General features: G+C 37.8%; 1 protein-coding gene and 1 pseudogene across 18 annotated transcripts in view; both read right to left on the bottom strand.

Moving 5' to 3' along the window:
- THRB (thyroid hormone receptor beta) overlaps window positions 1-27658 on the bottom strand; it is a 439676-nt gene that overhangs the window by 374626 nt on the left and 37392 nt on the right. The window lies entirely within an intron of this gene.
- LOC143657504 (cell growth regulator with RING finger domain protein 1 pseudogene) overlaps window positions 1-27658 on the bottom strand; it is a 28453-nt pseudogene extending 795 nt beyond the window's left edge.

The raw sequence follows: 27658 nt of genomic DNA, 5'->3' as shown, positions 1-27658 counted from the left end.
TACCTTAATTTCAAAGATAGTGGTAAAGAATAAATGACTGCTCCTCCACAACTGCTTAACTTTATGAAGTTTACCTAATCTCTCTGAACTTTAGTTTCCTCAGCTATAAATGGGGATAAAAACAGCACTCATCTGTGGAAGGCTGAATAAGTGTCCCAAACATGTCCACATCTTAAACCTTATCTGGCAAAAAGGAATCTGAAAATTGTTACCTTATATCCAAAAAGGACTCTGCAAATGAAGGATTCTGTGATGGGGGATTATCCTGGCTCATCTGGTGGGGCCATTAGAATCACAAAGTTTCTTCAGGAGGGACACAGGAGGAGAAGAGGCAAAAGTGACGGTGATGTGGTAACAGAAGCAGACGTTGGAGTAATGTGCTTTGAAGATGGAGGAAAGGAGCACAAGCCAAGGAATATGAGGGGCCACTAGAAGCTGGAAAAGGCAAAGGGACAGATTCTTTCCTTAGAGTTTACAGAAGAAACTAGGTCTGCTGACATCTTGACTTTAGCACAGTGTAACTAATTTCTCACTTCTGACCTCCAGAAGAGAATACATCTGTGCTGTTTTAAGCCACTAAGTTTGTGGTGATTTGTTGGAGCATCCATTCAAAACGAATACACCATTTCATACGGTTTTTGTAAGGCTCAAATGCGCTAAACCAGTCAAAAGTTATTGACTTTTATTAATTATTTTTACCATCCTCTTAATGACCTGAAATGAAGGCTCGACCTCACAGTCAACTGTGTAAGTATTTCCTCAGTTATTTTCCCACATAAGCCATTGTTTTACCTTCATGTACATTAGTGAAGGAGAAATCACTCTGGATAGGAGTCAATAGTTCATAGCCATTATTTGTGAGAATGCTGACAGGCACCTCACTTCTCCAACCCTCTGTATCTCAGCTACAATTTAGGGGCTGGATGGTTTCAATTCCAAAACTCAATGATTATATGCATACTTAGTAGACCAATAAATGCTTGCTGAGTCTGCCCTCTGTCCCTCTCTTCTGGTTTACTGTATAGTGGGTATATGAATTCTCTAGCTATACCAAATACCCCCAGGTTAGCTTTGCATTGGGCACTAATTACCTAGGCAGGCTCTGATTCCATGATGAAAACAAAAAGGAAGAGGTTCTTAGCCTAAATTTATGCTTAATAATAGTATTTGATATTTAAAAAGTAACGTTTTTAGCAAAAAAATCCTGGCTCTAAGAGTCCATATAGATTTCCCTTGGCTTCTTCTGTCTTTCATTCAAGGCTAGTGCTTTCAAGAGCAGAGCTAGCTGGCCACCCTCCCTGAGTGTTCTGCCCAGGTTGTTATCCTCTCTAAGTGGCAGGCATTTGATACACTTTCCTCGTTGCTAAGGTAGATAACAGTACACAAGGATACAACACAACCCAAATAGAACAGACATCAAAGGGCCATTGGACACACATTTCCTTTCATGTCTCTACTTTCTCCAACTCATCATGGAGGGAAAGTCAGTGAAAAAGCTTCTCCATCTATAAATTATGCTGTAAATGCAAAACATTCTTATTTTTTAACTCAATGTGGGTGTTTCAGTTTGCTAAAGCTGCTGGAATGCAATATGCCAGAAATGGATTGGCTTTTTCAAAGGAGATTTATTAAATCACAAATTTACAGTCCTAAGGGCATGAAAATGTCCGAATTAAGGCATTCAGAGACAGATACCTTGACTCTGAAGAAAGGGTGATGATGTCCAGGGCTCTTCTGTCAAATAGGAAGGCACATGGCAACATCTACTATCCTTCTCTCCTGGCTTCTGGTTTCAAATGACTCTCTCAGTTCCTATTTACAGTGGTTTTCACTCTAAGCATCTGTGATTCCTCATTTGGCTTCTCCAGGGCAGACTCTGGGTTTCATCTCTTAGTTTAGCATTTTCCAAACATCCATGTCTTAGTTTCACGTCTCTGCTCTCTGTGTCAGCTCCAAACTCTCTCTTGCTCTGTGAGCTCTTTAAAGGACTCCAGTAAACTAATTAAGACCCACCTTGAATGGGCAGGGTCATATCTCCATGGAAACAACCTAATCGAAAGGTCCCACCCAACAGTAGTTCTGCTCCCACAAGATTGGATTAGAAGAACATGGCTTTTTTGCTTAATACAACAGTTTCAAACAAGCACAGTGGGGTGAGATGTTCTGACAGAGACATGGACAACACTTTGCTGGCAACCAAAGGGACAATTAACTTAATATGAGGACATCCTGAAAACTTCACCAGGTGGCCTCAAAAGAAGAATCATTCCTTGCTAGCTTGAAAAGTCAGGTAGGACATTTCTTAGAGAAGGAATGAGTTGTGCAAAGGCTAGAGAACTATCCTTTAAAAACAGCAAGAGTTCAGTGTGTTTGGCATTCAGTCGGGAAGGGAAAGACAATAGGAGGAGATAAGACTAGACGAGCATCTGCAGGATTGAGCATGATATGCTTGACATCTCAATTTACCTTCTAGAGTTCAACAATCACAGAGATAACTGTTGTTAGAGATGCAGCATGTTCAGATTTGGGTTTTAGACAATAAAACAATAAAAAGCTGATAGAGGTATCCAGGATGCCGTGACTGTCTATGTCTGGGATAGTGGTTGTGGTAATGTTGATAGAAGGAAGGCACAGAACCAGAGCAACCTTTCACTGAAAATCAACCAGATGTTTGAGAGAAGAGGTCTACAACAAGTTGGATGCTCCAGGCTTGGCTGATTAGGTATGTGGTGACATCACTGGCCAAGCCATGAAAAGCGAGTGGAGGAAGAGTGAACAATGCTTGGGACCACAGGTTCTAGACTGACAACAATGGATTCCTCTATGGAGGAAGCAGGGTAGCTGGAGGGAGAAGAGAAAAGCAGAACCCAACCATAGCGGACAGTGTCATTTAGGCAAAGTGAGGCCAAGAAGGAAGAAGGACTTAGGAAACATGTGAACAGAGAGACATTTTTCAAAAGTGATGTCAGAGAAACTAAATGGGGGAAACATGGACAGAGAGGAGTTGCTGGTCAGCTGTGCCAAATGCACCAGGATGTCAAGGACAGAAATAGACACCACAGAGCCACAGTAAAGTCCCAAGATCCTGTGCATTCCCACGTGGAGGTGAACACTGCTCTGCTTTCCCATATGGACGCATTATTTTTTGAGGACTCTTGTAACACTTAGCATACTGCTTTGCACAAAGTAGGGTGAGTTGGGTGTGTTTGCTACTTGGAGCTGAGGGTAATGGAGGCTTTCCATATTCTTATGATGCCGTAAGGCAGCAATCAGTCACTAGCCACAACCACTCAAAAACTTAAAACCAAATCTGTCCCCCAAAGTACTAAGGAAAGAAAACTAGATAGGAAGCTGTGAGTAATGAGGGACCAGGAGTGAAACCAAAGCACGCAACACTATGCACGCAAGCAGATGCTCCACTGCCCTCCTCCTCAGTCCCTCTAAACGGTACAGGAAGAACAGACGATTAGGCCTCAGGATAATTAATTCTCTTTCACAGAAGTGGAAATTAATTGCCGCTTACGTGACTAGAGAAATCAAAGAAACCACATAAATGCTTATCCACACAACAATCATTAAATACCCCCTTTAAGAGCAGTGGCTAGAGATGGGGGACTGGAAGAGAGTTACAAATATACATACTGAGAAGGGGATCTGACAGATTCCAGGGTGAGTCAGAAAACAACAAGATTCCTATTTGAGGAAAGAGAGGGGGGAAAATAATATTGGAATGACAATGTCATTATCAATCTGAGGGTAAGTGTAGGGTACTGTGCTTTTCTCATGTAATAAGAAATATGCAGAGAATATCAAAAGAGAGACTGCTTTTCTGAGAAAAAAATAAGACAGAACAGAAGAAGGAAAATGTAAAGAGACTGAGTCACAGAGAAAAAGGCCCAGCGCTGGCAGTACAAAAACTCTGTACCCAGCTCTAGGTTGTCTTTGTAAGGCTTTCGGGAAGGGGCTGCACAGTTTATAAACATATAGCAGTAAACAAGACAAGCTCTGGTCCCATGACTAGGCTAAGGAAGATGGAACTCATAGGTCGGGTTTCTATTTCTCAAGTTTCAAAAAGTATTTATCTGCTTGAGTATGTTGTGAAGATTAATGAGAGAAATATGTGTTTTTCAGTTTCACTTTGGGCCTGGCTGTCAAAAATAATGACAATTCGAGTTATCAGGAGAGCCTCCCAGTTCTTCAGTGCTCCGCTGAGCACTGATTAGGACGTGCATTTCTGTGCTGGGAGCATCCGTTATGTCTTCCTGAATTGGGTGGCCTGAAAGATCTTGCTCCATCTCTATCCAGCTTCCTTGAGCTGCTCTGGGTACTTCCTATTTACCAGAAAGGATTCTCCTCTGTGTGAGTCAAAAAATGATGTGAACCTCCTCACATGATCAAAGAATCAGCTCATACATGCTAAAAATAGACAGATAGAGAAATATTTCTAGTTCTTATGTCTGGCTGGTGCCGTGAAAACCACTTAGAAAACAGACTCCTTTAAATCTCATTGCAGTGAGTTGATTCTAAAGACAGGATTCGGTCCATACACCAATCAAATGTGTACGGATCAGGCCCTTTTCCCCATTCAGTGTTAAAAGGGGCAGAAAATCTTCATTATTTTTATGGATTTATAACAGGGTCCTACATGCCAAGCCAGAAAAGAGATAAAGGGAAGAAAATGAACATGGTTTTGAGCCCAAAGAACAAATGCTGCTAGCAGGAAATGGGCTCATCCTCCTCTGAACTCCAATGGAACTCGACCTCGCTAATCACACAGATTATACTCCACCTTAAATAGCTTTATTTATGTTCATAGCTCAGCTCTCCTGCTATTTTGCAAGCTCATCACAGACAAAATTGCATCTAAATAGCTTATCTGAATAATATTGCCTGTTTTTCAAGGGCTTTACACTTTATAAGGTGCTCTCAGCTGCACTATCTCACTTGTCTGTCAATTCAAAAGTTTGTCAGTTAGGCAGGGTAGGCAGGTTGTTCTCGTTCTATATGTGAGGAAATAAAAGTTAAGAAAGGTTTAGTGACTTAATTCCAGAATCAGGAGTTAAGCCCATCAATCCACACTCCCAAGCCAGGCATGTTGTGTGTCCCCCCCCTCACGCCTCACCACCCCCACCACGCTTCATCTCCCCTTGCACATGCCACCTTTTATGGCTGAAGGTCAGCCAGGGGCCCTTTAGGAGACGGATGTCTAGAGAGAAGTTCAAAGCAGTAGAAACATAAGGTAGTTAAGGAGAGAAACAGAGACTAACACCAATTGGTCTTTGTGTTTCTCTCATCTGCCAAGTCCCTGGAACACTGTTGCCAGATACATGATGCCTCCAATCCTTTCATCCCCATAAGAGTCAGGTAGCATTACCATTGTCAGAGGAAACAAAAAGAAGGGATGTGTGCATGCACGTGCACTTTAAAGGATTAAGTGTATTATGAGAACTGCAGGATCACTGATGTGGGAGTGGGGAGGGGCCTCAGAGGGCATCTATTCCAGCATTGTTGAGGAGGTCCTTGGATTGGCTGGAATGCCTGACCTGGGGGGTGTTCTTGGGGAAAGGACCTTGTATTCACTCAGTCCCAGAATCCGAACATAGAAGAATGGTATTTTGGCCCAGTTATTGGCACGGGGTAAAAGGACAGACACAAAGGCAGAAGCTCCTTCCAGGTAAAGGAACAGGAGGAAATAACCCCCCAAAAGAAAGGTGGAAAGGTGGTGTTTTATTTTATATAAGCCTCCCAAGAAGCCAAAGCCTGAGATGATAATTCCCATGCAAATTAGGTTGAGGGACTGAGGGGAAATGTATGAGGGAATAATGGAAGCAAGATAAGGTAAGGGAAAAGGCAAATGAAGATGTGGTATCAGGAAAAGTCTAACCTGATCCCAAAGGGAACTCTGCAGGGTCAGTTACTTCTCAGGGGTTGCCTTGCACAGAAGTAAGTAGGCTGGGCTGTTGTACTTCCACATCAACCAGTCACCACCCATGGGATGGGGGATGCAACCTCCCAGTCATCTATGGGCAAGACAGAGGTCATCGGTCAAGGATAATTCTCCAGGGGAAGGTGCAGATATGAGAAGTTAGCAGCCAAACCCTACTATAGCTGGAGGACAGTGCATTAGCCCAGTGGAAAAGATCTATATGGCGCACCAACAGCTTCTGCTACAGGTAGTTTCTCACACCTAGAGAGAGCTGGATTCTATATAGGTGGAGTTCAGAGCTGGATGCCCTCTCATGGAGAACTGTGGGGAACTTGGAGAGCCAATCTCTGCCTGGGGTCATGCCATGTTATCTCCTACTTTATAAAACCATATCTATAAATGTTGGGGATTGAATCATACCCCCCACAAAAGGCATGTTCAGATCCTAAACCCTGGGCCTGTGGGTGTGAACCCATTTGTCAATAGGATTTTTGAAGATGTTATTTTTAAAGTGTGCCCAAAGTGAATGAGGGTGGGCCTTAATACAGTTTGGCTGAAGTACTTGTAAGCAGAAGAATTTGGACACTGTAAGAGAAGCCATGGAAGAAGTAAGAACCTGAAAGTCAAGGAAACCGGAAGGGAAAGGAGAGGACATTGCCATGTACACTGACATAACAGAAAAGCCCAGGAACCCCCAAAGATTACCAGCTAGCCAGAAGATACCAAGCCTGGAAGGAAGCAAGACTTCTAAAGCCTCTGAAACCAGGAACCAATAAATTCCTGTTGTTAAGTCAACCCATTTTGTGATATTTGTTTTAGCAGTTGAGAAACTAAAACATAAGTTTCTGTATTCTTTTCCTTTAAAAAACTTTGTAGCCCCTAACTATGTGTGTTGGTGTCTTTAGGTCAATCACCATCTCATTGTGACAAGCCATATAAAACACTTTGTCCCATATCTGTTTTCCTCCATCCAAGCTTCTATTGATACATCTCAGTAACAGTGGTCTTTAACAACTCCAAAAAGCAACTCATTCTATTTTGCTATTAACTGTGACTTAGTAACTTCTTCAATACTAACAAGAATCTATTTTCCTGTAATTGTCTTTCATCAAAATCACGAGAAAAGAAGCCTACGTCTTAGATAATTTCTCATCCACAGCTCAATATCCACAACTCAGATTATCCTACCACATAGGACACGATTTCAAATCCGCGCACCCACTAGTCCCTTCCCAATGGAGAAAATCCAGTTTGTCCATGACTCCATTAAAGGAGATGCCCAGAACTACCCAACCCTCCAGGAGTGTGTGACCCATGGGGAGTAGAAGAGGATTATTTTTCTTGTTATGGTCACATAAGTTTAATTAATGCAGTGTAAAATTAGCTGTTACTCAAATGAGCGCTACCATAATCCCCATTACACCACTGATTATACTGAACTGGTAAACAACTAATTTAAATAGTTTTGCATGTGCTGTCTGTCTCACCATCCACAGTTTTCAGGTTGATGTTTATTTTTTCTAAGTAAAAGTGTAGGTCTTTACACTTTCATTTAAAAGTTCACCTTTTTTTTTTTTTATCTGACTCATTGTTTCAACCAAAATTCTGTTTGGGTCCTAATTCTGCTATTCAAAATATGTGTTATGCTTCTAGATGTCATGTTAGCCACAACTTTGATGATATAAAATCTACATACTCACCAAAATGATTGATAAAAAACAACAGCTTGACAGGGCCAAGGGTGGGTCCTCATAGTTAACAAATGGTGCTGCTTCCCAGGAGCCACTGTTAAGCTCCCAAGGGTTAATCTATGCTTTTTCCAAGACACTGTCTAAATCAGACAATGAATTCACTACTTCAGATATGTATTCTGGCATAGTGATTTTTAAAGAATGAAAAACCATCAGTTTATACAATATTTGCCGTTACATTCATTTATTAGAATAGAAAAATAGAATATGACGCTGATACTAGTTTTAGGAATAAAAGCAATTCAAAGAGACAAAGATTAGGGGTGGGCCATGGTGGCTCAGCAGGCAGAGCACTCGCCTGCCACGTTGGAGATCCGGGTTCAATTTCTGGTGCCTGCCCATGCCAAAAAAATAAAAAATAAAAAATGCACTGACAAAGAAACAAAGGTTAAATGAACAGTATGATGTTAGAATAAGAAGGTTATTTTCTTCCACGTGAAGAGGATGACATGTTTGAGAGGGCCAAGGGGATAATAAGCAAGCCCTGGACAGGGGCACACAGAATACAACTGAACCAAGAAAAACAGAGGTGAATGGTGGTGATAGGAGAATGCAACATTCAATGACTGTATTTGTTATCTATTGCTGTGTAACAAATTACTACAAACTCAGCAGCTTAAAACAACATATATTTACTATCCAACAGTTTTATTTACTATCTCTCAGGAGCTAGACACAGTTGGGCTCTTTGCTCAGCATCTCCTTAGGCTAAACTTGAGAGAACTGTTTCAAGCTCACAGGTTGTGGGCAGAATTCAGTTCCTTGCAATTGTAGGACTGCGGTGTCACTTTCTTGATGGCTGGGGCTGTTCCGCACACCAAAAGGTCACCCCCATTCCCTGCCATGTCCTCCCTGCATTAAGGCAGATTGCTTCTTGAAGGCCAGCAACAGACTCTCTCCCTTCAGCCTGCTAAGCAAGAGTCTCATAGAATAAAAAGTAATGAAGGAGTGACTATCCCAGCATATTCAAAGGCTCCATCTGCATCCAGGGGAAAAGATTATACAGGGCGTGTGCCTAGGGGAAAGAAGTCTTGGTGGCCCTGTGAGTTCCATCTGCCACAATGACTTAACATGGCTGAGGCATACTGAGAAATGGTAGCAGGAGAGGGTTCTCAAGAGCCCCATAAAGTCCTGCTGTGAAATTTAAACTTCATCCTGAAAGCAATGGAGATTTATTAAAGGACACCTCTACCTTTGGGGAGGTACAGGAAAAACGGTGCAAGTGGCAGTGGTTTAGAAAGGAATCCAGGAGCACAAAACTTACATGAATGAACCTAGACAATAAATGTAACTCACATTTCACTTGCCAACATGACTTCTGTAAGAAAGCAAAACTACACCTTGCCCTAATGCCATTATAAGTAAATGGGCCCTTCACATGCCAAAGTCAATCAGGAAAAAACAAAAATATGTTGTGCCATTAAAGAATCCTCCTGAAACAGAAACCTCTCATCTAATACTAAATATATAAAAACATGAGCCCCTTTCCTATAAATTGCTACCACCCTCAAGAAAACATCTTATTCTCTGACTTGTGGAATACAGATAGATGTCTACAGATATGCGAAGACCCACACAGATAGGATAAGCAGATGAGAACTGCAGCTTTTCCACCACTGAGAATTTTGAACAGATTAACTATAATTTTGTAGGTTATTTTATTTAAATACCTCTTGTATCATTTAGTCAGGGAGTTCAGTTCTCCAAAAGGCTGAATTATCATCAAAACACTGGATATAAAAATACTTTCATGCTCCATGCTTCTCTGAGTTTCCATTGATAACTGTGTCTAAACACTGCCACCCTGAGAACCACCATGGGGTTTTCTTCTTTCTTTTTTTTTTTATCCCTAAATATCACAGTTTATTTGCCATAACCTACTTTCTTGGAGAACTGAAGGTAATGTCTACTGAAGAGACAGGGTGCTCTGGTTCAATTTCTTTCTTTTTTTTTTTTTTTAATCATCTTGGAGTGGGAGATGGGTCTTTTTTGTCTATCAGGTGCCTGAACTCCTCTATGGATATCAAGACAGAGGAACAAAATAATTTACTTTTCAGAAGGGCATGGGGTTTATTTGGAAGAATAAAATACTAGAAAAGTTAATTATTTCTATGGATTTTTTTTTTTTGGAGTGAATTTTCTGGCTCTAAACCCCCTGCAGTTTGGATGGACTCACTCTACAGGAGGAAATCTAAAGTAATTCACTGAGTCTCACAGAGAAAAGGGTTCTTCATTGGTAGAGCACAGTCCATTTTATAAGATGTGCCATTCTGCCCAAGTAATCACATTTAACAAGAAGTTTTATAATTCAAATTTTCTATCTGCGTCCTATAGCTAAGTATCACTTTAATCAATGATAGACTGACAACAGTCAAGCATTATATCTTGCATTTATGATTTAAGAACTTATATTTAAAACTCAAGACTTGGGTTTATATAACTATGATGATAAGGGAAATTAGAAACCAAACAAATGGATATTTATAAAAACAGATATTTTAAGAAAGGAATTGAAGTTGAGGAGCTCTTTCCAACTCCTTTGTAAACTGTTGGAACATATACTTATGAAGAATTAAGTTTTTGTACGCCAGAATATGTCAAAGGGAAAACTTCTAGCAATCTTAACACTTTTACTTTCTAAAATTTGGGGTGGATTTTCAGAAAGATTGCTCTAATCAATATTATATGGCATTCTTTAGTTGATAGAAGAGCAAATGTTTCATCTCAATAGTCAAATTAATTTTTATGATTAACATATACGGTATCCAGTATTTACCATACTGAGCAGGAAGGAATAATTAATTTTTATCCTCCATGTCCTGTACAAATATGAAGTTAAAATATAATTTTCATTGAAGGTCAATATTGTAGATCCCATGTTACGATTAACTCCAAGAACACAAATTTCTGCCTCTTCAGTGGAAAGTGTACTTTTGAGTTTTAACAACATCCTGAAAGAGTTTTTGGTTTGTCTTTATCTTGCTCTTTTTGACTTCAAGTGCAAAAGATTCCTGAAAAAAATGCCTGCATATTGGGCACTACTGAAAATACTTAACACAGCCATCACATAAGTGACACAGCAATAGTGCCAAGTTCATCATTGCAACTGGTAAACAACACAGTCCTTACTGTTCTCCTGAGGTGACTCCACTTTCAGCTAGTCTAGACTTTCCAACAAACCTCCTTCTGTGTCTTTTTCTTCTGGAGAAGAATTGCTTGAGGGAGTGGAATATTACTTGCAGACATGAAATATTGCTTAAGATCATAAAATTGACCTTGAGCCAGGAAAAAATATCAATACAATATTCTGCAGGAAAGTTTAGAGTCTTATCAGGAATATGAATTACTGACACCATTGAAATAATACCATAAATATCTCAGTCATCCTCATCAGCTAAGGTCAACAACACTACCAGTAGATCTGGGCACTGTACCAAAGTCTTCAATTTTGGTATCTCTAGATAATTGGCAATATATTTCTTCTCCGCTGTCCTTTTTAATAAAACACTGTTCTTAAGATACTTGCTATTTTAAAACATCTTCTGATGCTTGGGGAATGTTTATTCTGAAACAATAAATGTGCTTCTGCAGAGCTTCATGTACGTTTTGAACACTGTACCCCCAGTAGCATGTAAGGAGGCTCTCTCCAAGGCAACTGGTTGTCAAGTTATGCCAGTTGTGAATGAAGCTGAAGACGGATTAGCAATCTCCAAGCCAAAAGGATTCTTGACTTGTCTCATTTGCTTTTTGAAAACTCCTGTGCTGAACTGGGTATCTTCTGAGTTTATCAGAATTACTGGAACATCCCAACCAAACCATCCCAGAACAGGCCAGTGGTCACAATGAAGCAGGTAAATCCCACCAGGATGCTGAAAAGCGGGGAGTGCTCATGGAGCGTCACCAGAAAAACCACTGCCATCAAGGTCCCCTTCTAGGCTGAGCCTGTCTCCAGCTACCCAGCCCAGCCTGCGGGGCCAGGAATCTGTTCTTAAGTATAGTAATGATAACAGCTAAAGGCTGCTTACTATATGCCAGACACTGTTCTCAGAGTTTCATAGACTCCCAATCAGATGAGAAGACTGTGGCATAGAAAGTTGAAGTAACTTTACCGAGGTTCTGCTGGTTGTTGTTGGTGGAGTTGGGCTGTGAATCTAGGGAGACTGGACACAATAGTTCACAGCCAAGGAAACAAAACAGCACTAGCTACTCTTGCAACAGACTTTTGAAGCACTCAGTAAGTGATCACTATCAATGACTACTTGAGAGATGGCAGAGTCAGAAGTATATCCAAACTAAGGTCTAACAAAGGGAAATAGAGGAGTGATCACTATGACATTATAATACAGAAGTGAGAGGCACAAAATCAGCAGGATGAATAGATCCAAGAGGTAGTTCTTAAAAATTAATAAACTTAACCTAAGAATTACATAATAAATCAAGAAAAAGAAAGTGAGGCACAGATATAAAACTCTTAGAAATTTTAAGAGAATATTGTGTTCAACTCCAAGCTTATTATTTTAAAAATCCTATCAAAAAGGACAATTTTTAGCATAATAAGAATTAAGAAAAGTGGTACAAGAACACTGACACAAGAAGTAGCAGAAATACCGAAAAGACCAATGATTAGAGAAAACAAACAACAAACAGAAACAAACAAAAAATCTGAAATAATTGTCAAAGCATTATCTGACATAAAAAATAATCCAGGCTCAAACAATTTCACAGGAAACATCTTTAAAATTCTCAAGGATAGTATAGTTTCCATTACTCCAGAACACAGAGAAAGGTAAGAACTTTCGAATCATATGAAAATTGATAAAATTTTAATATCAAAATTGATAAAATTTTAAAATCAAAATTGATGACAGCTTAAAACTTAGCTAATGACCAACTTCATTATGATAATTGATGCAATAATTGGAAACAAATATTGAAGATAGCAGTGAGTTAAGAGAACATTTCATCATGATGAAGTAGGCTTTACTCCAAGGATAAAAAACAATGATGAAATATTTGGAAATCTGTGACTATGACACACCATTTTAGCAGACCAATGGCAAAGATTACACAATCATATTAAAAGAAAATATGATACTCTGCATCAAGTTTGGAGCTAAATGCATTATAAACAAATTCCATCTTATGCTCATTATATCCTTACAAGATATTCATATTATTATCATCTTACCAGAGTAAGAAACTGAGATTGGTCGGGGATGAATAACTTTCTCAGTGCTATACAGTTCTAAGAGACAGAACATGGGATCTGAGCTCTGGTATGTATGGCTTCTTACACTAAGCTTTGGCTTCTATGCTTTGCTTCCCTCACAAACAATATTTGGTCAAAGTAATCAAAAAGATATTTGGGTGGTGCAGTGGCGGCTCAGTGGCAGAATTCTCGCCTGCCATGCCAGAGACCCAGGTTCGATTCCTGTAGCCTGCCCATGCCAAAGGAAAAAAGACATTTGATAACATTCCTATGTTTGAATAAAAATACTCTCAGCATATTAGGATTGAAACAAAATTTATTTAACATGGTTAGGAAAAGCTATCATAAACTAAATAGCTGCTCAAATCAGATACAAGAATTTCAGTAAATATATTTAACATGCCTGTGGAAGTTCTGGACAATGCTACAATACATGATTCTTAAATAAGAGATAAATTATTTGGAAAGTTAATAGAATCATTATTTGCATATAGTATGATTTTCTACCAAGAAAATTTTGGGGAATTAATTGAAAAAATGATTAGCACAAATAAATAAATAAATTCAAAACCAAGCAAATAATAATAACCAATTAGAAATCAATAGAAAAAAATCCCAAATATATTAAAAATATAAAATAGCTAAGAATAGCCTTAATAAGAAATACATTGGACCTTTATGAAGAAACATTTTTTCTATGACATCAAATGTTATAGATTTTTTTTTTTGTATGCTATATGGCAGAGTCACATTTCATTATTTTTCCACGTGAGTACTCTGTTATTATAGCACCATGCTGAATTTTTGTTTGTTTAATTTTTGGAAAGTGCATAGACAGCGAATCAAATCCAGGTCTCCTGGATGGCAGGCAAGAATTCTACCAAAAGATATTTTTAAAAACAGAGATACTGTGAGATACCTGCAAATTATAAAAATGTAAATTCTTCCAAAATAATATGTAGGTAGTATGTAATTTCATAAAATAATCCAACAGGGTTCTTTTAACTTGAAAATTAATTCCAACATTCACCTTGAAGAATGTTCAGATGATAATTGCTAAGAAACATTTAAAATACAGAATAATAATGTGGTCAGAGCTTGCCATATCAGAAGTAGAAATGTGCTATACAAATTATAATACTGAAAAGAATATAGTTCTGCTATAATAATCAATGGATGATTAATGAAACAGAATAGAGAGCCTAAATACAGAACCATATATACCAAAATTTAAAGAGAGTTAATCACAAATCACTGATGAAAAGAGGGGCTGCACATTAAATGGTGTTGGATTATTTGAATAGTTAAAAAAATTATATCCTTGCCTCATACTTTATATCTAAATAAATTACAGATGGGTTACAGAGTATATTTAAAATAAAATCATAAAGAATTATAAAAAAAAGAGGTGGATATTTGTCAGAATTTGGGCAAAGAATTGAATTTCTAGATATAACGGAAGTAGAATACATCACAAAATGATAGCAGATTTGGACATACTCATAAACATAAAAAATGTTCATATATCAGATGGCCCAATACTCAAAATAACAGCAAACACCAAAGTAGGAAAGTATTTCCCACAGGTATGACCCACTAATAATCTTTAACAGACAGTTCATAAGGAAAATATTAACATCTCAATAGATAAATGAGCCAAAAACATGAACAACAAGTTACAAAAGATCTATAAGAGTCCAATAAGTATTCAAACAGGTTCAGCCTCACTTTGAGCAAAATGCAAATTAGCTTAAATAATATATTCACTTTTTTAAACTGGGAAAAAGTTTTTAATTGATTAATACCTAATGCTACTGAGTGAGAGGCAAGATAGACATTCTCATATACTGCCAGTAGGACTCTAAATTACTAACTTCTTTGATCACGTATAAGAAGAGTCATAAAAATGTCTATGCCCTTTGATTACACCTTCAATAAGTGTTTAATATAAGTAATTAAGAAGGTGGCAAAAGATGCAGTGCAAGGCTATTCAAGGCTGCATCATTCATTCTAGGAGACAATGTAAACATTCAACTGTAGAGGTATATCCAAAAGTGCAATATTATACAGTTATTAAATAATCATGCTTTGAAGAATAATGAATGCCATGAGGAAATTCTCCCAGTCAAGTTAATGTAAGTAGGATACAAAACTATATCTTGAAGATAATCCGGATTCTGTAATGTCACTATGCACACAGAGAATAAGGAGTTTGGAAGAAAACATACCGAAATGTTACAGTGGCTATCTCCAAGTATTAGAGTAGGTCATTTCAATTTTCCACAGTGAATAGCAGAATAAAATCCATTTTCTATTTTAAAATCAAAACAATTATTCAAAAAGAAAACAGGAGGGGGACACACTAGACATGACCTTCTGAGGAAATGAGGATGTAGCAATTCCAGTGGCTTTCATCTTTCGTGTCTCTAATTTTACCGCACTATCTCCCAGGGAAATGACTGGAATGGGTGTTCCATAAGCCAGCTCATCCTCTAAAGGAATCATCCCAGAAGCCATGTTTCCATTAAGTTCCCTCTCTACTCTTTCTACTATGACCTCTTCCTGCTCAGCTCTGCCAACCTCCACTTTCCTCCCACTTGAAACCTGGCCACAACAAAACAATTCCAGCACAGGAAGCAGGAATGGAGGGAGGTCAGCATATTGGGTAATTATCAAGGAGATGATGTGTTTTTCTGCAGAAATGCATTCTGCCTCTGCTAAGTTATCATTTCATAACACTATCCACCCTAGAGAGATATTTCTCAAAATATCTATGCTTTTGAAAATTCTGGTAAGGCCTATTGTAATGAAGACATCAGAAGTTTATTACTCTTTCACCAGCAAAATTCAGGGAGCTTCAGTAAAACCATCTCATTCAACACCTCACAATATTCAATACATTTATCAGGCGCTCCCTAGGGTTCTGGGAAATATAACGTGGGTGTGGTAGGAAGAACAAGGGCCCCCAAAGATGTTCACATCTAATCCTCGGAATATGTGACTGTGCCACTGTATATGGCAAAGAGTCTCTGCAAATGTAAGTAAGTTAAGGACTCTGAGATGCGTAATTATCCTGCACTATCTGACTGGGCCCAATATTATATCAAGGGTCCCTACAAAGGTAGAGGGAGACAGGAGAGTCAAAGAGGTGATGATGGGAGCAGAGGCTGGAGTGACATAAGGTCACAAGTCAAGGAATGGGGGCAGCCTTTATAACCTGGAAAAGGCAAGGAAACTCTCTCCTCCAGAGCCTTCAGAAGGAATACAGCCCTACCAACCAACCCAGTTTGAACTTCTGACCTCCAGAATGGTAAGATAATAAATTTACATGGTTTTAAATCTGTGGTAATTTGTTACATGAGCAATAGGAAAATAATACAGTAGGAATCAATGAAATATAAAGCCTCTTTCTATGGAGGCTTACTGAACATTTATCACTATTAAGGCATTTCTTGTTCATGCCAAATTTTCCCAAAATTTGTTACTGGTAATGTAAGTCCTATAAGATATGCCACAATTTTAGAGTTCCCTAATGACATATGTACACTTGACCATGAACCTTTTAGATGCCTTTTTACATCAACATTATCAACAACAACAAATATTTATTACATTGCATGCCTGCTAGTGCCAGGTGCCAAGCCCTGGAGATATAGGGATGAAGTCGTTCTTTAAATTACTTAAAGTTTAAAAAACAACTCTAAACAAACTTTGAGAAATTCTATCAATTACATGACATATGAAACATACTGCCTTGTGTTTTCACTTACCCTCTCAGGTATTAGTTGAGGTATTCCCTATCTCACCAATAGGAAGCTAATTTCCTAGAGGGCAGCTATATTTATTTACATGTGATACCCTGCAGACCCATCAAAAGCTATTCTTCAGTAGTGTCTACCCTCAGAGAGTTAATAGTCCAGTCAATGAGACAATATTGACAATCAATATTCCAGCTGATGAAGATGTACTTTCATAAGAAATAAGGTATTTGAAAAGGAAGACAGAGGATTTTTTAAATCTAATTTGACAAATAGATAAACACTGTTCTTGAAAGATTAAGCTGATTGTCCCAGACTATAATAATGAAGGGTCCCTACATTATATCATCCGAAACAGCTTCCTGAAGAGTATGAACTTTTAAAGCAGTGAAGGGACAGTCACCCTTACTGTAACTCAGCACACACACCTGGAGCCTCCTCCTTTACTGCCATGACCCTCTTTCTCTCCTCTACAACACTGCTCTCCCCAGCTTACACAGTCTGAGTGTTTGACGGTCCCTGGAAGGGATGGTATTTATTTGACTTCTAAGATAGTGCGGTGCTACAGCTGGATCTTTTGGTCACTGCATATTACTGGGTAATAACTACATTTGTATTTTCCCAAAGGGAATAAGTAACAATTGCATATAAGCTATATTCTAGTCTAGCTGCAAAAGGTTGATATAGTTGTTCTCCTTGCAAAGTACTCTTTTTTTTACAACTTTCCAATCTCCCATGATCACTGGTACCACAATTATGCAAATATTGATTTTTTTATAAGAAATTAACTAATTTTATAATAGATGAAACCTTTAGCAACATGTTTTAATTAGAAAATTAATAGATAACAGCCTCCCTTTTCCAATTGCTCTTTAACTAAACTAATCAAATTTCAGAGAACCATATACTCACTTAAAAAATTCAACTAGGAAAAAATCTAAAGCAATTAATCAATGTTATAAATTAAAATGCATCACCATGAGAAAAACCCATCAACTCTTTTCAAGTACTACTGAATATTCTACACAATCTAACATTCGGTAACAATTAACTAGTTTATCCATTAACGAAAATAATAATTCAACTCCTGAACTTAAAATGTTCTCAACAAGATGTTAAAATGGTCATTGACCAGCTATCCATGAAGACTGAGGGAATGCTATTGAGAAGGAGAAGGTGTAGTTGAGAAATTAGGAATTAACAAATGATTATGACTACTGACTCATTATATAGAAATTTCTTTTTAGTCCCCTAGTGTATTAGAATAGCTAGAAGGAAATACCTGAAATATTTTGTTGAACTGTAATTCAGTAGCCTTGACTCTGATAATGATTGTATAACCACACAGCTTTCATCATGTGACCGCGTGACCCTGTGATTGTAAAAACACTACATATCCAATGTATGGGTAGATAAGTAATAAAATAAAGACGAATAATATTAATAAAAAAATGTTCTCAGCAACTCACACAGGTCTAAGTGAAGGCTGTAGTAAACTCAAGAGAGAAAGCTTTCTCAGGCCACGCCCTTCTCTGCAGTAATAGGGAATGTTTTATCCCAGAGGGAATGTGTTTAGTATCACCTTGTTCTGTTAATATACTAATTCTAAATTCAATTACCAGCTGTCAGTTTTCAGTTACACAACGATATGACAAAGGGATATCTTTACTTCTACTTACGCTGCATATCATCAATGACATCCTGGCCCCTTCTTTTGGAATGAATGACTGTGGTCACCCTTATTGTCAGTTAAAGTACCATATGTCAAAACTATAAGCATCAGCATCAGATTAGTAAAGATTCAGACAATCCAAACAGAACAGATACAGGTTGAAAGTAATCTGGATTAGTTAGGTCTCTTTCAGCGGCAAGAAACAGAAGCCCAATTTTATAAAGCTAATTAGAAGGCAGGCCATGGTGGCTCAGCAGGCAAGGCAATGGCTCTTGCCTGCCATGCCACAGACCCGGGTTCAATTCCCAATGCCTGCCCAGGCAAAAAAAAAGCTAATCAGAAAAGGATCCTCGGATTCCACAGAAGAGCTGAAAACAGGATATACCAAGCATGTGTGCCCATGTTTTGAAACCTTCTTTCTTTTCACCTGAAAATATGTTTTCTATAAATACAGCCAACTGCAGTGTGGCTCATATCGAAGCCTTATCAAAGACCTCAGTAATGCCTACTCCCAGCTGATCCTGGTCACGTGAACAGCAGAACTTTGTAAACTTTCCCTCAAGGAGTTTGAAAACGTTGATGTCAAAGCACAGGTTACCTTTGCTTTTCTCAAAGTGCTTCCCAAGGTGCCTTTGATTCATCTAGCATGTAATCATGTTCTTTGTGCAGCTACCTTAATTTCTATTGCAGCTTTTCCATTTTAGATTATTAGAGGCGTTTAGAATATACCATGATTAAAACTGTGCAATAAAAATATATGTATGTAAGAAAGTCTGGACAGAAAGACACCAAAATTCCAACAGTAGTTATATTTGGGAGGTGGAATTATGAATGATACTTCTAGTGCCATTCTCCAAATGTTTTGCAAAATGATTACTTTAATAATGAAAACTATCATTTGCATATTTTAAAATACTATTTCTAATTTCTACAAATGCCCAAAATGTGTCTAATTCTGGGAAGTGACTAATGCAATAAATATTTTGGTGATGAAACAGCATTTTCTTTTTTCACAAAATCTTTCTCTTTTCCTATAAGAAAATATAAAAGATAAACTTTGCCTATATATGACAAATCGTGAATGCCTTAGGACCTTGAGATTTTAAGGAAAATCAAATGAATACTACCAATCTAATTTAGTGATAATCAACAATACAAATCACTAGAATAATAACTAGAAAATAAATACTTACATAGATGAAGTAATTAAAATAACCACATACAAGTCAGGGGTCAAAATGCAGTTGAAAATTTCAAAAAAAGAAAAGCTTTCCTAGAAAAATGGTTATTGCTTTACTTCAAGAAGAAAACAGAATGAAATTTACAATTTTGATAATATTATTGATCATCCTATATAAATAAGCAATTTGCCAGAGGCAATCGCCATCAATTAGGAAAGCTGAAATATGCAGATAAGAGGCCTATGCCCTGGTTTGTTCCATCAGATAGAGAAACAGCTTTAAGATATGTTTTTTTTTTACGATAGACTTGTATACTGGCCTGTCTTGCTAGGGCCACAACCTGGAAGTTCATTTCCTGAACTAAGACATACCCCATTAAGCACCTGTTAAGTTACAAAACATACAAAAATGTAAAACCTTAGTATTAGAAAGTTTATAATACATGCAGGTTGTTTGACTAGACATATATTAAAATGGTCAAGGGTGGCAGATTCCAGGTACAAAAACTAAATTTGAACTAGGAAGCTCCTTTCAGAGAAGATCTGTCTGAGCTTGGAGGGAAAGGAGAATGCAACTCAGCAGATGACCATGAAGGACGATGTGCCGCCAGTTAAAAATAAATGACAAAAGAGCCCACTCAAAGACAGGCCCGGGAGATGCGAATTTGGAAAATGGCAAACAAACCAGCCAAAATGAGGTTAAAGACAAAGGACATTCACAAAAATGAAGGAAGCAAAGTAGGAGTGGCTTGAGTTTGAAGACAAAGGCAGAATTCTGAATTTGATAGAGGGGGCGAAGGGAAGCCATGGGGCTATTTAGAAGGCAACAAGGTAGAAGATGCAAAAGTTGTTCAGTGAAAAACAAAGGACAAAGGGAACTCAGAAGTTCTTTAGAAATGATTTCAAAATATAGAATGCAAACTACTTACAGGCTTATTTCAGTACAAGCATGGCGAATTTTCCTATTTTAAATCTGCTCCCAACCTTTTTTCAAGGGTTCACATATGCTTTGGCCCATTTCTGAAATCAGGGCAGGTCACTTGCAGAGAAAAACTCAATATGCCATGCCCCTGTCACATTAGCAGTTCTCAGGAAGGTCTAATGGCTGATTGGCAAAACTGGACATTTTTGACAGGAAATTCCCTAGACCAAGTAATCCATGCTGGAGAAAACTACCAGAAAGAAGACAGCAGTACTATATTTTAGCACAGCAGGGAAAGTAGCTAAATTGTTCTCCCTGCTTATTAATAAACCAACATTTAGTCCAACAGCTCTAATTTGCAGTGGAATTTTTCACTTTCTTTCCTGAAACCTGAAAGTCAGGTTAATGGTTTTCTGCATAATGCTTGTCTACAAATTCCATGAATATTCAAAAAATATTTCAGAGAAGTGAAATTTTTCAAAATAATAATGCCAGTCCAAAGAATATTAGCCTTATGTTTTAGCTAAATACTATATATATGAAAATAGCTGAACTCAAAAGAGGCAAGATAAGACTTTCTGCATAAATGATGTTTTTAGTAATAAGTGAAATAATGGGGAATAATAAAAGATAAAGTTCAGATAAACAGTAGGTGGTTAAATATATACTAATTGACTTGGCTTTTAGGTTCTTTGTGGGACTTACTACTTTGCTTTTAAAATAATGACCATAAAGGTAGAAATAAGGTAATCTAACATCTATGCATTCAACTGGACATAATAATGACTGAAGAATGAAAAGAAGGGAGAGAAAGGGAGAAAAAAGGAGAAGTAGGGGAGGAGAAGGCTAGGAGGGAAGTTAGCTAGGAAGGAAAGAGGGAGGGAGGGAAGGAAACTAGATCCACAAGGCATCACAACTTAATTATTTAACATCCCCACTTTATACAAGTGAAAATCTGTGTAATTCTTTAAGAAAAATAATTTCAATGGATATACCGTACAATGACTGCTCAGGTACCATGCAATATTTACTTATTATTTCGATGTACTAATTCTTAAGAAATAAGGCCTAAATACTCAAGAAGAGATTGCTCTAGACGGGCACAAAAGCAGCATTTATCCCTGCCATTTATTCTGAATTTTAAGTTATGAGTTGCAACGTCTGGAAGATACCTCCTTACACAAAATGGAATCTGCTTCCTCTTTGGGAATTTGTGTACATTTCCTTCAATTTTTCTGAAGCAGTTTTTATTATCAGTGAGGAGTGTACCACAATATATCTAAGAAGTGTTTCTTTCAGTCTCAACTCATGACAACCCTTGCAACTTATTTTTCCTAAAAACTCAAAGATGGGTTTCAGAGTTACGTAATACTGAACTTCATACTTTTGTACAAATTAAACCAGGAGCTATAAAGCAGTAAGTAAATGAAAAACTGAGTTAAAACAACAACAACTGTCCCAATCTATAGCAGGCTCAGCTTTTTTTGAGAGAGAGATTAAGGTACATGCAGTCAACCAGTATGAAGGTCAGCAAAAGGAATGTTGCAATCTTAAAGTGCCATTGACACGCAGTTGGTGTAGCTGCAGTGTCAGATTAATCAATGTGACCATTTCTCTTTACTCATTATTGTTTTACCCCACACAGTTCATGAGTGTACTTTATGATAGCCCATTTGCAGCTAAATATCCTAAAAAGTTAAGATTTTCTTTTGAAATAAAATATTTAAATAATAACAAATTTTTAATATTTGGCTCCCCATGCCCAGTTTTTCTTGCAGGTAAACTGGCCCAAAGCTCAAAATTCCACTGGATTCTTCATGATAGATCTGAGTGATGACTGCTCATTATAGTGTCCTTTAACTGCTCATTATTCACTTGCTTGAAATGTTTAAATTGCCAACTTGTTTGGCAATTTCCATGGGAAATTTTCTGATTTGGGGGGGTGAGGGGAAGTGCTGAAAGCCACAAGCCAACACATGTACCTTTAGCTTTTTAAGTCAACAATGAGAAGGAAGTGTTTCTGGCACAGGGAACTCCATCCACCAACCTCCTACTCCTGACTTGCTGTTTTCCTATTGGCAGGGCCAGCAACTCGCCAAGCAAATCTTCCCCCTACTCTGAACGGCAATGATCATCTTCTCAGTCCATGCTGCAAGCACAAAAACTCCCTGAGAGTCGTTTAGGGAGTGAATCAGACTTGCAGCCGATAAGCATGGAGCTAACCTTTAAACCCCAGCCTTTAATAAAGCATTGGGTTATTCACTCTGAGTTTGCTCAACAGTTCCAGGGCACAAGGGTCTGGGCCTACTGGGGTGGGGTGAACCTGGAGCTTGTTCCAACTCCCATGTTGCAACTGACAGAAGAGGGTCAGACCTGGGCTACTAGGAGGTCTGGAGGCCCAGTTCCAAGTGTGCCTAGCAGGAGGTTAGAACACGTTCTTAATTCTTTAGCATTTAGACCTCACTCCTGACTGAACCTTAGCTACAGACTCTGGGAGAGATGAAAAAAGAGTCCTGGAGGCTGGAGGAGAAGTTTTCTTGCTTTGTTTTCATCAGGTCACAGTGCCATATGGAGCAATATTAGAGCAGCCCCAAGGCAAAAGGAAAAATCCACAGTACTTATTCGGTCTTTAATACAATTTTGATGTTTTGTTCATCGGGAAATTTTTGGCTTTCATTTTTATTATTTTTTTTAATATTGCATTAAAATATTATTTATCTTGGTTACTGAGTTTTTGGCACCTGCTTGAATTTTGCACCCAAGGCTAGTACCTTACCCCTCACCCTGGTGCTGGCCCTGCCCTACTGGTCACCTTACCGCTCCCACCTTACATCTTAATCTAAAAATGGAAGCAGATCTATGCAAAGTGTGGAGATGCTTACAACTGAGATAAGAAGTGCAGAAGAGCCCAAAGTCATCCAAGAAAAAAAATGGCCACCATTTTTGAGCACCTACTGTGTGCCAGCACAGGCCTCTGATCTTCACGTATGAGGAAGGTATACTGATCTCCAGCTGAGGAAGCTGAAGTAGCAAGAAACCTATTTCTTTCTGATTTCTTCCATCCTAGGAACTGACTCGATCAACCATCTAGCACTTAAGCCAGTAAACTGGGAATGGTCCCTGATTCCTCCTCTTTTTCCCCATCGAATCTTTTGCCAACACCTCTAACTCTCCATGGTTAGACAATTAATGAATGGTTGAAGGAAGTTCTAATGCAGAACAGTTTTATAGACAACACCTGCACTCCTCTGTCATATCTGCCACCTTTCCAGAGAAAGTCAGTCTCAAAGGACACTTTTGGTAGCCCACTGGCCAGTCCAGGACAATTATTTTCAAGTCCTGACTGTTTTAAACATTTTGGTTTAATCTGGCATGTAAGCTCTCTGGCCTAGGCTTCTCTGAGCACGAGATTTCAACTGCCTGACAGCCTGACATCTCTGCTTAGATGTCTCATTCACATCTAAAACTAATATAGCTGAAACCAGAGCCTGGATCTTCCCCTCAAGCCTTGCTTCTTTCTACTTTCCTCCATCTCAGAAATTGGCACCATCAACTGCCCTGGTACTCAAGCCAGAAACGGTTGTCTTTGACACTCCCTCCCCGTTCCCATTCCATCACCACCACCTGTCCATTTAAATAATAATAACAGCAGTAACAGCAACATTTACTAAGGCATTTACTCTGTGCCTGGCACTCTTTTAATGCATACAGACAGAGCATTATTAACAAATTTAGTTTTCATAACAATTCTACGAGATGGATCCTATTATTACTTCCATGTGACTACTAAAGAAATGGAAGCATAGAGAAAATAATTTTCCAAAGTCATACAGGTAGTAAGAGAAGGAATTAGTATTCCAACTTAGTTTGGCTTTAGTGCATTCATTCTTAGCCATTACACCATACCTCCAAATTACATCCCAAATCCATCAACTTTACTGGTTTTCCACTGCCACCATCGTAATGCAAGCCACCATCATCATCCACCCAGGTAACTGTAAAAGCCTCCTAAAACAGTCACCTCGGTTCTATTTTCACACACACCCTTTCTACACATCAATCTTTGTGAAGCTTTCAGCAAGATCTTTTCAATGTTTATATCAGATCGTTTCCTCTACTTAAAATCCTCAAAAGCAAGCAACTGCTTTCTAATAGACTCCAAATTCCTTAATATGGTCTAAAAGGTCCTATGTAAACTGACTTACGTAGCATGCTCAGATGTCATCTACCACCCTCCTCCACTTCACTTACCTCCTCTCTACCCCATTGGCCTTCTTGCTGATTCTTGGACCAGCATACTCTTTCCTACCTCTTGGACTTGCACATACTATTCCTTCTACCTGGAATGCTCTTCCCCCACTCTGCCTGGTCCCTTCTAACTTTCCACAGATCTCAGATCCCTTTCCTGACCCCACAGCCTAAAACAGGCCTCTTTGTTTTTCTCTCTTAGCACCTTCTTCTTTTCCTTCATAGCTATGGAACAACGGGTAACTGTATGTCTATTTGTATTTTTGCCGGTTTATTTTCTGTAAGCTCCATGAGATAAATCAAGGTCTGTTTCATCTACCACCGTGCTTCTACTGGCCCCTAAGTCAGAGTCTGGGACATAGGAGATGAAATGACAATTCGTTCAGAATTAACCCTGAGATAAGCTCTTTTTTTTTTCAAAATGAAATTTTATTGAGATATATTTACACACCATATAATCCATCCAAAGTTTACAATACACATAGTTGTGTATTCATCAGCACAATTGATTTTAGAATATTTTTATCACTTCAAAAAAAGAAAACCCAAAACATCCCATATGGCCTTTCTCCCTCTGTTCTTTTTCTTTTTTTTTTTTTTAACATTTTTATTCACATATCATACAATCCATCCTAAGTGATCAATCAATGGCTCTTGATATAATCGCATAGTTAAGCATTAACCACTACAGTTAAGATGAGAATATTCTCATTTCTTCCAAATAAAAATATCCTATACCCTTTATATCCTCCTAATATTGCTGTTTAGCTTTGGTGGGATAGCTCTTTTGAAGACTTCCACAAATCAAGTGAAGAGGCTGCTCAAGTAATTAACATCACTGATTAGTATGAGAGATGCTTTATATATGTGTATTTACGTACATATATATACATAAATATATGTATATATGTGTATGTATTATTTCCAACATGTGAAAAAATTATTAAACCAAATATTCAATATTTAGAAAATATCTAGAAGGAAATAACCAATAAAGCTCTAAAGAAAAATGATTTTTAAAAAATCTTATAGTGTATCCAGCTTTTTTTTTAGGCTCTTGTATTTTCATTGTGACTGTCAACCCCACAAAAATAAGAATCAAACCCTCAGCTGTTCTTATTTAATTCTTATTTAATTCCAATACAGGGTGGTGTTGCACAAATAAATGTTAGTGATAAGCTATGGGTGATTTCGATCACATATCTTTTGAAGTTCATTTTTCTTCATAACTTAGTTGGAGACTGATTTTTCACTGGTGTGAAATCTCTCATAAAGAAACAGCTGAACCAACCATTCATGTGGTTTTATGTGCTCTTGCCATTCACAAATGTTTTAAGAAGAAAGACTTAAAATTTTAACGTCTCTGTATAGAAGGCAATTCAATTTGATTCTGAGATTGAGGCATCTATTCTTTAGGATTCCAGTACTACTAAAAAAATAAACACATTCAAGAACGGAATATAAAATGGGAGAAAAATTTTGCGAATAGTGTGCCTGACTAGGTACTTTTATCTAGAATATATAAAAACTCTATAATAAAAAGTCAACCCAATTAAAAATAAGCAAAGGATATGACTAGACATTTCTCCAAAGAAGATATATAAACGGCCAAAAAAGCACACACAAAGATGCTCAACATCATTAGTTATAGGGAAATGCAAATTAAAACCACAAGATACCACTCCACACCCAGTACAATGGTGAAATGTGAAACACAGATAATAATAAGTGTTGGTAAGGCTGTGGAGAAATTGGAACCCTCACACACTGCTTATGGAAATGGAAAGTGGAGCAGTGCTTTGGGAAAGAATATGGCAGTTCCTCAAAAGGTTAAACATAAATTTACCAGTTGACATAGCAATTCCACTTCTAAGTATATACCCAAGAGAAATTAAAACATACATCAACACAAAAACATATACAGAAATGTTCATAGCAGAATTATTCATGATATTCAAAAAAAGTGAAAATAACCCAAATGTCCATCAACTGGCGAATAGATAAGTCAAATGTGGTGTATCCATGCTATTGAATGTTATAGGTAATAAAAAGAAATGAAGTCCTGATGTATGTTACAACATAAATGAACCACAAAAACCTTATGCTAAAGGAGAGGCTGAGCCTACTGATTAATTATCCCTAAGAGTCACCTACAGAGAACCTCTTTTATTGCTCAGATGTGGCCTCTCTCTCTAAGCCAACTTGGCAGGTAAACTTCCCCTTTATACCTCATACATGGGACATGACTTCTTGGAGATGAGCTGGGACCTAGCACCAAGGGATTAAGAATGCCTTCTTGATCAAAAGAGGGAAGAGAGATATGAGACAAGATAAAGTTTCAGTGACTGAGAGATTTCAAATGGAGTTGAGAGGTTATCCTATATGCATTATATAGATATCCCTTTTTAGCTTATGATGTATTGGAGCAGCTAGAAGGAAATATCTAAAACTGTTGAACTATGTTCCAGAAGCCCTGATTCTTGAAGAAAACTGTATAAAAACATGAAGTTTTTAAAACATGACTGTGTTATTGTGAAAACCTTGTGTCTGATGTTTCTTTTATCCAGGGTATGGTGAGATTAGTACAAAGAAAATTATAATAAGGATTAAAAAATAAATAAATAATGGGGGGGATAAAGAGTAAAAAAATCGGGTAGATTGAAATACTGGTAGTCAATGAAAGGGAGGGGTTAGGGATATGGGATGTATGAGTTTTTCCTTTTTCTTTTTTATTTCTTTTTCTGGAGGGATGCAAATGTTCTAAAAATGATCATGATGATGAATACACAACTATGTGATGATACTGTAAGTCACTGATTGTATAATATGGTTAGACTGTGTGTGTGTGAAGATTTCTCAATAAAAATATTTTTTTAAAACGAAAGTAAAAAAAAACAAGCCAAAAAAGTCATGCTAACCAAAAGAAGCCAGCTATCACATATTGTATGCTTTCATTTATATGAAATGCCCTGACTAGGCAAATCTATAGAGG

The sequence above is a fragment of the Tamandua tetradactyla genome, chromosome 15 (genome assembly GCF_023851605.1).
Source record: "Tamandua tetradactyla isolate mTamTet1 chromosome 15, mTamTet1.pri, whole genome shotgun sequence".
NCBI classification, from domain to species: Eukaryota; Metazoa; Chordata; class Mammalia; order Pilosa; family Myrmecophagidae; genus Tamandua; species Tamandua tetradactyla.
This window is presented reverse-complemented; position numbering and strand designations above follow the sequence as displayed.